The sequence below is a fragment of the Marmota flaviventris genome, chromosome 6 (genome assembly GCF_047511675.1).
Source record: "Marmota flaviventris isolate mMarFla1 chromosome 6, mMarFla1.hap1, whole genome shotgun sequence".
In the NCBI taxonomy this organism is placed as follows: Eukaryota; Metazoa; Chordata; class Mammalia; order Rodentia; family Sciuridae; genus Marmota; species Marmota flaviventris.
In genome coordinates, this window is record NC_092503.1 from 43535645 (window position 1) to 43548192 (window position 12548).

The 12548-nt window shown below is 33.8% G+C and overlaps 1 pseudogene; it reads right to left on the reverse strand.

Moving 5' to 3' along the window:
• Positions 1-527: 527 nt before the first annotated feature.
• Positions 528-1250, reverse strand: LOC114106218 (Y-box-binding protein 1 pseudogene; annotated as a pseudogene).
• Positions 1251-12548: the final 11298 nt, after the last annotated feature.

The following is a 12548-nucleotide window of genomic DNA, read 5'->3' on the forward strand; positions in this document are numbered from 1 at the left end:
ACATTTTTTCCAATTATTTTAAAGCTTTATTAATAAGTACTTGCATTTTGTTGACTTTCTTTGAAAAAATCGAGTTATAAACTATTACTATAATTTAAAAATGAAGTTCTTAAAAGATCTTACCTTAACCACATATGAATGGAACAATTTTTAAAACTTTAAAGGTATATTAAGGAGAAAAAAACAGCCTTTAAAAAAATGTTTGCCATTACCAAAAAGAAACAACCCTTAAGTAAAAATAATAAAATCCTCATGTTGCATAGATAATGAAGATAGTACTAGTAACTTGTCAGCAGGCAAAAAGCAAGAACTTAAGGTTTAGAGCTCCAATCTTTCACTCATTTCTTATTGCTGGAATTTCATATTCTTGTTGGATAGCTGGGAGGTGACAGAGATGGTATTTTCTTGGACTTACCCTGCTCAGCCTTAGGAGTCAACCCACTCCTGACTGGTAGATCAGCAGTTTTTGTCTTCTTACCATATTACGGTGTAAGGGTTTTTGAGCATCTGTATAAATCATTGAAGTTTCAGTGGTCCCAATGTTGAGGTGTCTTCTGATCTTGATTTTCCTTATTCTCTTTATTGCCTTCCTCTCTAGGCTGTACTTGGGAAGATGGCCACTACTGAATTGTGGTCTATAACCCTGATACATACGCTGCCACTGGTCTACCTCCTTCCCCCACCTTGGTTGTCAGCACCCACCATCACTTCTTCCTTCACAGGAGGATTGCAATACTGTAGTCAATGCCCAAAGGCTCTCCACAAGTATTAAGGTGGGAACCTTCACCTGGGATGCAGCCAGTATTGTCAGGCCTGATCTTCTCTCTCTGCTCCCTCTTTCTCTTCCTTACTCTCACTGTTCTGGTAATTCTTCTAGCAATTGCACAGATAACCAATACAATGTGGATAGTCTATAGTAGTTACCATATGCTGCTTATTTACTTCCTTGAATTGGAACTCCATCGTGACCTCTAACGTGTGCTGCCTCCACAGCTTTTCTCCTTTTACAGTAGTCTGTCCATCTCCAACACTGGGATGGTATTTCCTGGGGCAATTCTCTGTGGCAGGTTGGTGTACATCTTCCGGAATGTCATTCCTAATGATGAAAGCATCCATATCATTCACTTACACGGAAACATTTTACTGCTCCCAACATGCTCTTTGTGATGACCTTCTTGTCCCCTCCTGCAGCAGGAGCTGCCTTGCCATGTGAGGCCATCCAGGCCACAGCACCCAACACTACTCTCCATGGTACTGGTCTTGGTATCTGCAGCACTGGGGGGGGGGTGCTGAAATGGTGACTGTGGAAGGTGGTTGTGGATAGTGACTTGGGCAATGGTGACAATGGAGCTGCCCAGCCTCTCTGGGATCCGCCTTCCGTTCCTACTACCAATCCAATCCCCAAAAACTTAGCTACTAAAAGTCTGCTGCTTATCAGAAGCTTTACCTAGAACATAAACAGCCAATTAACACATACTTTGTATGTTATGTGTATTACAGTGAAAAATACCATGAACCATGGGAAGTAAATTTTTACTGTGATAGGTAGATTACCCACTCACACAGAGATGATGAGCAATAAACAACATTTTAGGTAGCCTCATTCAGCTCCGAAGTTTACCAAATACCAATAGGAAGTGATAAGGAAATTATGACAGTAGCACAGTATGTTCTGTAGTTAACTTTATGCAGTTATTATTTAATTGTGCAATTTTACATTTGTTTACATTTGTCTTGACTGCAAATGATACTATGTGAGGTCTGTGTGTTAAATTCTGATAAATTGAAAATTTTATTATAGATATGTGGTAATAAATGATTAAAATAGATAATTACTGCATATATTTAATACATTCAAGACACACACTGAACTTTTTCTTAATTTTTTTTTTTGATATTTCTAGGCTCTTATTCAGTTTATCTATGAGGTTTTTTTTTTTTTTTTTTTTTTTTAGTTATGGCAAATCTCAAAAAAGTTAAAATAAAAATCTACATATAAATGGACCTGTACAGTTCAGACCCATGTTGTTCAAGGGTCAAATGTGTATTTCAAATTCACCATCGTGTTCATTTTTTAAAATGTGAGGTTGCCAAAGATATCTCCGCAGATGACCTTGAGATGCTAGACATGGGATCAGGTCTGCAAGGACAGTGCTTATATTTGGTAGTGTTTGTTTCCTGTTAGATGTGAAAATATCTCACTTGGTTTAAAAAAATCTGCTAAGAGACTCAAAATAGTACTAAGGTGAAAAATAATAGCAAGGGAAATTAAAGAAAACGGTCTACCTCTACATATGGCAGTGGTTATTAAAAGTAGAACATAATGGTATTTCAGCTCCTATCAAAAATCTTTCTTAGACAAGATCAAGAATCTTATTTTAATAATGATCACTTGTTTATTGATTAACAGGAGACTTTATTAAAATTAAAAACTACTGTCCATATTTTGCTTCTATAAATGTACAAATTTGAAGTCTTAAGTCTCTCCAAGTGATCTGCAGCAGGAGCTCTTCACCAAAAATATATTTTCTACACAGAAGGAATTCACCATAATAACTTAGGTTCTTTAACAGATGTAACATATCAGTTTGACCTATGAACTGAATCTGACCAAGATTTGAAGCAAAACTCATGCTTACTAAACTCACAAAATGTATGTTATATTCACATTAACCACCTATCCAACTAAGTAACCTGTCAACAGACAAAAGTCCAAATGTATCATGCCACTTGTATAGTCTACACTTGTATAATTATCATACTGCTTAATGTGAAATAAAAATCATGTTATCAATTATCAAATAATGAGAGAAAAATTAGAAAGTAATTGTCATTGTTATGTACATTATTATGTACAAAACCATAGAGGGTATACACCATCTTTAACATCAGGAATATCTGTATATTTCTAACCACTTGAATGTTCAGATAGTAAGGTAATATAAAAAATTAATAAGCAGCCACTAGGAGAGGTTACTTAGTGTGGTACAAGCAAGGTTAAAATTGGAAATGAAAAATGTAGATAATAAATAAATGCTTCAAATAGGTTTTGTTCATAACACAAACTTAAAATATTCTGGATAGGAAAGGTTAGAAATAATCAAATTTAGTTGATGTCATGAAAACCCTAAACTGTAAGTATATAAAATAACAAACAAAAAGAATATTAGGTAATATTCCAATATATATTTAGTTTTTGGAGGACATAACATCTTTATTTGTATGTGGTGCTGAGGATCAAACCCGGGCGGCACGCATGCCAGGCGAGCACGCTACCGCTTGAGCCACATCCCCAGCCCCTGATTCTTATTTTAATTGAAACCCAAAACAAATTAATCCTCAACAAGTTTAATAGATACTCTGTCACAGTATTACTGATTGGATTACATTCTATTGATTATGGCTACATTGATGGAAAAAGGGTTTAACAAAATGAGTTTATGAGAAATTATCAGTATCTTTTTTATAAATATTTTCCCATATTTTTAATGTTGGGATTTGTTGTTACACATTCATACATGCATACAATATAACAACATAATTTGGCCAATATCATTACCCAGTATTTCCCTTTTCCCTCCCCACTGCTCCTTTTCTCTGCATCCCTTTCCTCTATTGATCTCCCTTCCATTTTCATGAGACCCATCTACACATCTTTTTTAAAATTTATTTATTTATTCCAACTTGTTATACATGACAGCAGAATGCACAATTTTTCATGTCTCTGGTTGTACACAAATTAGAGTCACAACATTCATGTCTTCATACATATTCTTAGGGTAATGATGTCCATCTCATTCCACCATCTTTCTTACCCCCATACTCTCTCCCCCAATATATTTATTATATATGACTTCTAAAAACTTTTCTTAGAAGTTGGGAAAAGAAGTAAAAAAAAACTAATGAATTAATTTTTTAAATAGTTAAAGTTTAAATTTAAAATGAAAGTATGATAAGAAATAAATGATGCACATAAACAAGAAAAATATAATAATTTCATATTAATAATTTGATCTTTTTGTCTAAGGAAAAATATTAAATTTTATTCAGAATTTTCAGTGTACTCTGAGATTATTTTTTTAATTTGGAACAATTACTTACATGGTAACCTAAAAATTTTAAAATAAGCACACTCAGTCATCTGGATTCTGCTGCCAGGACCCTGCACATCCATCTGTAATGCCCCCTTTCTTCTGATCTCTCTAAGCTCCTCATCCCTTCACCCTTTGCCCAACTACAGCAATGTCTTCTGGGATTATATTGTCTTCTTTATTTACCAAAAGGGATCTAATGAAACATGACTAGACATGGTGTCTCATTAGATAGACATTAGATAGAAAATAAAACTGAAGATGAAAATAAAAGATACATTAAGGGGAGAAGGTACCTGAAATGTTAAGCTCCAGTTATGCAGCAAACAGCATGAACCAAAGGTCCACATCCTTCCTCCAACCATTAATCTGAGTGACTCTTAGCAGGTGGTTCAACCTCATTTCAGTGAGTGAAAAATTGGGAATTAAACTGTTTCACCTCCAAGAGCCAAAGCCTATTGGATCTATTGGTTCTAACAAAAAGTGAACTAAAAGGGATCAATTAAAGACCTACAAAAATTTACTGTGATTTTTCCCTTTTTTGAGCTTATATCAATTATTTGTTTTTTAACTATTTTTAATTTTAAAAAGAAATACCTACACGGGGCAAAAACATTGAATCCATAAAAATGGCCTCCTTTATAGACCATAGAGTCAGTTATCCTCTACAAATAGTAGGTTTTGGTGTTCTTCCACACATCTTTGAAGCTTTATGAAAAGTACTACCTACAAGATTATGAAACTTATTTTTATACTCTTTCATGCTAGTACACAAAGATTTAACTCATTCTTTCTAATATTAGTTTTCCAACATTTAATTCATTCTAAGTAATTCTTACATAGTAATTCAATTTTATGCAGCCATAAAAAGTATTATCCCAGTGTATTAATGAAATATGTCATCAGTCTTATGATTTATTTTTGCCTTCAGCACAAATCAGGAAAAATTCCCCAAGCTTCCACAGTGAATAAAAGTAACATAACATAAAAGTGTCAACCACTAACAAATGATATTGAATATTTAATATTTTTTCAGTAGTTTGTGATAAAACCCCAGCCCCAAAATTATAAGTTTTTTTTAAAATTTATTTCTGTATCTTTAGTTATATTAGGTTTCCTCAAAATACATAATACTTATGTAAGTCCTCAAAAGAGCAAAAGTATTTCAGTAATTTGAAAAAAATAAAGTATTTGCTAAATGTTAATGAATCTAGGAAGTTACTAGGAAAATATTCTCAAGGGTTATAGAAAGGTTGGAAAGAAAAATTATGTAATTAAAGGTGCACTAAATAAGATTTGTTATTGTTTGGATGTGAGGTGTCCACCAAAAGCTCACGTGTGAGACAATGCAAGAAGGTTCAGAGGAGAAATGATTGGGTTGTGAGAATTTGACCCAGTTAGTGAATTAATCCCCTGATAGGGATTAACTGGTTATTGAAGTGGTAGGATGTGGCAGGAGAAGGTGGGAATTGGCCATGGCTTTGGGGTATATATTTGTATCTGGCAAGTGGAGACCTCTCTGCTTCCTAATCAACATGTGAGCTGCTTGCTTCTGCCATACTCTTCTGCCATGATGCTCTGGCCTTATGTAGATTAAGATCTCTGAAACCATGAGCCCTCAATAAACTTTTCTTTCCCTAAATTTGTTCTGGTCAGATCCTTTTGTCACAGCAGCAAAAATGCTGTCTAAAATAAGATTCAATAATGAAACTAGAGATCTTTAAGGCTGGCAGAGAAAGACAAATACCACATGATCTCACTCATGTGGGATCTTAAAAAGTTGATCTTATTTGTAGGAACTGAGAGCTGAATGGTGGTTCCTAGAGGCTGGGAAGAGTGGAGGTAGTAGGAGAAGACCTTCAATAAGAAGTAAGTTGTAGTTTGATAGAAGAGGTTCTGGAGTGCTACTGTACAATAGGGTAACTATAGATAACAGTAATGCACTGTGCATTTCAAAAAGTTAGAAGAAAGAATTTTTAAGGTTTTCATTAGAAAGAAATAAAAAAATGTTTTAGGGAGATACATATGTTTAACCTGATTTAAACACTGCACAATGCATGCATGTATCAAAACATAAGTTTACTCCATTAATATGTACAAATTTAATGTTTGTGTGATTCAGTTTAAAATAAATTTAATTAAAAATAGATAAATAAAATTCAAAACCCCAAGGGGATTTGGTTATTATTTACTCCTTCAGTCAGATTTGTATGTGCATTTAGCCAAAGGTGCACATTTAATGTTGATTCTAATAGTGCAGGTATCAGTTACATGCAGTACTGAGTCTTGGCAGTGGATTAAGGTCTACATGTAACTCATAAGAATCAAATGCATATAAAATTATGATGTATATAAAAAAAATTAAAACCTAAGGCAAGAATTCATGTAAATTTGAAATGATTCTAAGTGAAGTCCTTTTTATAGCAAATTAAATTGTACTTCTGAAATTGATCAGGATTTATGATGCACCTATGCTATGCACTGTTACACATCTCATTTAATTCCATCAAAAGATATATAAAGGGGTTTTTATTATTGCTATTCATGTTTTGCTATATTTTTTATTGTTATTATTATTCAATGGTTGCCTTAGTGCCTAGTACTCTATAAGTATATATCAAAGAAAAAACATGAATACACACATGCATTACTGTTTTGCAAATGAAGAAACAGGCTGAAAGTGATTAAACCAAGGAAAATATTAGCAATTACAGGTTTAAAAAAATAATAGGACCCTATCTCTTCTTCAGCATAATTTTCAGAGAATACCATACTTTTCATAATATTTACCCTCTTCATAATGTTCACATTCATTTACAACATTATATTCATTTCTGCTGCTTTTAATATGGTCCATGTTCTCAAAATCATTCAGCAAACACATTCAGTCAACCAAAAATTCAAGAATTTTACCAGTATTTGTTAAAGACTCAAAGATGACACTCTAGATAAGGTTGAAAAAAATCCACAAATAAACATGAAAAATCTACAATAAAGTTTAAATAAATTTTCAAGTATTTACTAGCTTGATGTCCACACATAAAGACAATGGAAGCAAGCTCTCTGTGAACTACATTAACAAGATAAATTATGGAAGATATTCTGTTACTAGGAATGTTAAGTTCAGAACATAATAAAGACAAGACATAAATAGAAAATCAGAAATGTAATTTTAAACATTTAGATTCATATCCCCAATGTAAGCAATGATCAAGTGAAATCATTAATAGTCAAGACTGATTAAATTAGGAAATAAAAATAAATAACATAATCAAGAAAAATACTTTCCCAAATGGTATGATTAAATCAAGAAAAATAAAGCTTTACTGAAACGATATAATTACAAAAGTCTAAATTAATATTGAAAATTTGTTTTTGTTTTGAGTAATGTTATCAATATTGGTCATTATGTAATATAAAGGTAGCAACGCATAATAATGGTTAAAAAATGTTCAATGTATATTTTGTTGTAAGGTATTATACTTTGATTACTCACACAACACAGCAATGGAGGAATTATTATTCCCAGATCACAAATGAGGTAACTGAGTTGAGCTATAATCATGAAAGCAGGATTCTAGTGCAAGCCCTTTCAGTTATGAGCTCTGTGGCCCTGGGGAAATCACAACCACTCTGAACCTCAGTAACTTCACCTATAATATAGAGATGATATTTGCCCTGCTGACCCTTCACAGTTGTTTTGGGATGGCAATTAGATAACATAAAACCTCCATGAACTGAAAAGTACTTCAGAAATAAAGGAGTTTTTATTACAGTTTCAAAAGTCATGCTGACAGAACTAACATGAGCAGCAGCAGAGTGGATGAGAGCTCAGCCCTTGGTCCACACTAAGTGTGCATCTTGGTAATGTCACTGTCTACTTATATAAGCAAAGGAGAGTTGCTCCAACTCTCTTTATACCTCAGTTTCCATGTTGGTAAAACAGGAATAATGATAGTGCCTATTACACGGAATCACTGTATTAAATGAGGCAACACATAAATAAATCTTAGAACATACTGGCTGTTATGGTTTAGATACAAAGTGTCCCTCAAAAGGTTATGTATGAGACAATGCAAGAACCTTGAGAGGTGAATGACAGCCTTAACCCAATCAGTGAATTAGTGAATAAATCCCCCTGATGAGGATTAACTGAGTGGTAACTGAAGGCAGGTAGGGTGTGGCTGGAGGAGATGGGTCATTGGGGCATGCTTTTGAGGAATATATTTTGTATCTGGTGAGTAGAGTCTCTCTCCTCATGATCATCATGTGAGCCACTGCCCTCACCACACTCTTCTGTCATGATGTTCTGCCTCACCTTAAGCTTTGGCTGTCTATGGACTAAGACCTCTCAGTTGAGCCCCCAAATAAAGTTTTCATCTAATTGTTCTTGTCTGATATTTTGGTCACAGCACCAAAAAGCTGACTAAAACCCTGACCATATTATCTTTGTTCTATACAAATAACTAGATTCTGTATATCACCAAGTTTCACAGGTGATTAAATAATTTGTGTATTTAATTTTGTTCATATCAACAAACATTTATTGAAAATAAACACTTTAAAAAATTCTACACTCGACACTTTAGGAGATACAAAGATGAATAAGATAGAATCTGTGCACTCTGAGGACTCATAGCCTGCTGAGAGAAACAGCATGTAACTAATAATAAAAGACAGGGTATGATATATGGGAGTCTCAAAAATCCCTACTATATTTCTGATAGAAAACCAATATTTTCTTGCGTTCAGTTATTTGAGTTGGCCCAGCCCCTTAGTCTATAATAACTGAAGGATAATATATATGAAATTATATTCACAATTGATAAGCACAATAAAAATTCATTTTCATGTTTTGGATCCTGTGTTACTATATGAAATTAAGATGTAGCTTTGCTATTGAGAGTTGTGGTCACTGGGCTGCTCTCTGGCAATTAATGTAGCTGGCCCCTGGACTTGGAATTGTTTTTTTACAGACTGCGGATATACATGTACTGATCTTTTCATGTTTTCTTATTACTATTGCTACACATATTAAAGAAAGGTGCCTAGGCTTGGAAATCATTCTTTAAGCATGGAACCAATCAAAGGTCAAAGACATGTAAAGAGATTAAACCTGAAACCTCATCTCTCTAGTTTGCTACTATGTAATCAATCTGTTGAATTCCCACCATACTTAGAGGGTTGCTCTTTCTCATTTTCCTGTGCAAGGTCAACAAGTATTTACTCTAGATCCATGAAGCTCAGATTGTATACTAAGCTCTTCATCAAAAATTCAATAAAATCATCAATAGTACCACTTAAATACGATCTCATTTACACAGTAAAACTAACTCTTTTTATCTTTGTTGGAATACTTCATCGGTAGCTTCTATTTGGAACAAAATTTAAGCAGCTTGCCTAGACTTTTGCAATAACTTCTTAATTGGTCTCAGTCCTGCAGTCTCTTAGTTTCAAATCTATTCTGGAAAAATTCTTATAGGGCTCATCGGTTGTCAAAGTACTTCCATTATGTTATCATTCAGTTACCAAGGGGCTGAAGTCAGGCTCAACTAAATGAAAGCAAGAAAATATTTATTCATACCTGAAATATAGTAGAAATTTCTCTCTGATCCTCCCATATATCATACTCTGACTTTATCATTACTCATGTGTTCATTTCTCTTGGGAGACTATGAGTCTTGGGAGTGCAAAAATTCTGTCCTGTTCATCTTTGCATTCTCCTAATGTGCAAGTATATTACAGTGTGCAGGTATATTACAACACAGATCAGCAACTTTCAGTGGTTCCTGATTACTAGTTTACTGAAAAAAAAAAATCTAACTCCACAATGTCTCTCATGTACTTAAATTTCAATCTTATCTCCTAATATTCTCCCAAATATAGCCTATGCTTAAGTTAATACCAAACCAGAGAGAAAAAGAGAAAGAAACAATTTGGTTTCCTCTCCACTTTATATTACTAAGCTGTGAGTAAAGTCTGGTCCAAAAGTTATTTACTTATAATATATATTAATATTTAATATAATGTAATATTTAATATATTTAATATTGTCCATGGACTTAGAATTATTTTTCCAAGGGAACAAATAGATATATGTGCTGATCCTTTCACACTCTAATTATTATTGCTGCTCAGATGAAAGGTTCCTATGCTTGGGAATCAGATAAAAGTATTAAATCAATCAAAGATTAAAGACATGTAGAGAGATTAAACATGAAGCCTTATTTTATATATGTGTGTATATACATATGCATATGTATAAATAAGGTTAATATTCCCAATTCTGGAATAAGTAAACTGTTTTCTATACCCTAAGGCTATTCTGCAATATCCTACATGCAAGTTTTTATTATTATCAAACTAGAATGGTAAGTTTCTTCTCAGATCACTGCTTCTCAATGTTCATCTTAAATAATCTCTCTTACGTGAAGCTTTTCCTGATTTATTGCATCTATAAGCAGTTCCGTGACATTTTGCTTATATCTCTATTTTAATACTTACTAGTCTACCTTATTTAGGCATCTGTATGCCTTTTATACCTACTAAAAGTATAATTAATTTAAAAGCAGAACTGTCCAAATCATTTCAAGAAATTCTCTGATCTACTAAGGCTATATATATAGATAGGTAGTTCATTTTTTTTATCAGGCATTACACTATTCTGTTCTATTTAGTTCCTAGGGCTGTTCCTATAATTCCAAATTGGAGTTAGTTAGCAGTGCCTTTACATAATTAACATACCACGTTAAGATCTTTACCTGTCAAAAGATATTGGTCAACACACAGACGAAACTGATGTGTTTTGCTTCTAAAGTAAACCTGTTAACAACACTAAATGCCAGAAAGCCTACTTGGTTTCACTGGGTCACTTAAAGTTGGAAGTTTCTAATTATGAGCACAGCAGCATATAGTAACTTACTTATATGCACTGTTGTTGCCCTAAATAGAGAAATAATGGTAATAGGCAGGGTGAAATGAACTGTGCCAGTATCATAGAAAACAGTACTCTTGCGCACTTCTATTGGATGAGGAGGGGGCACTCACGGTCCCATGCACAAGTATCAGAAATGTTGTTCCTGGAATACCCCATCCAGTAGTGCTGCACTGCCTGAGGAAAAAGGGAGCTTACTTAATCAAAGTTGATTCTGACTCACATTCCTCATTCATGGCCACAGGAAAAAAGGCACCTGAAGCGAAAGAGTGGCTGTCCATACACTTCTTACACCAGCTCCTAATGAAACTGACCTCCCTGATGCTCTGATTTCTTTATCACACCAAGTCACCATACACCTGTATACCTCCAACCTAGAGACAACCAGGAAATAACACTGATGTTTTGAGGTATTCTGATGGAATACTTTTATTGTATGCATGATGGTAGTATACAATAAAAATTTACAAACCTACTTCAAAGGAATATAATTTTTTAAAGTTCATAAATATATCTATAACCTCCACAAATAAAAACAAAATCTACCCATCTTTATATTATTGCAACAATTTTCTTCATTATTCCCCTTCTCCCTCTTTACCACCTCTCCTGCAAAGTGTCAAAAGCCTTTAGTATCAGTAGTGATGGGTCTTTGAATCCTCATTCCTGTACAGATATATTTGTCTGCTCAGGAACTTTTCATATCAAATGAATTATGAAAATTTTAAATTATATTTTAAGAACATGCTATATATTGTATGTTTATAAACCCAGGAAAAGGTTTCCAATGTTTGTAAAAGAGGATAGCATAATAAAAGAGAGGACCTATATATGGTAAGCTGCATCTAAATCTAGTTCAAAACTTATTGTGACTGCAGGAGCTGGAACTGGAGAAGTGTACTGACTCACATTAGGCAAATTAAAGTTTTCTAGGAACTCATGGGGGGAAAAATTCTAACATTTTTCTAACATCTTAAATTGCAATGTCATTTCTATACACTCCTACTTCCCTTCTAGTCTAAATATGTTAATTTTGATTTTTGAGTACAACTGAGAAATGTATAATATCAATCTAGTCAGATGTTTCTTAAAAACATAGCAGAGTCAGGTACAATGGCCTGTGCCTATAATACCCTGTAATCCCAGTGTCTCAGTAGGGTGAGGCAGGAGAATCATAAATTAAAATCCACCCTCCAAATTAGGAAGAACCTAAGCAACTTAGTGAGCCCCTGCCTCTAAATAAAATATTAAAAAAGGGCTGGGGATGTGACTCAGTGGTTATGCACCCTAGGTTCAATCCCAGTACCAAAACATAAACAAAAACAACAACAACAACAACAAAATTATGGCAGATAATTGATCAGTTTCAGGCCTAAATTTGGTGATGTATTCAACCATTTGCAGAAAGAACAGCTCCTCTGGCTCCTCCAAAATCTTTCCCTAAATTAAAGAATGCATGCTTAAACCTCCTTTTCAAAAGTTAGCAGAGAAAACTTAAACTCAGAAGATCTCATAGTCAAGAA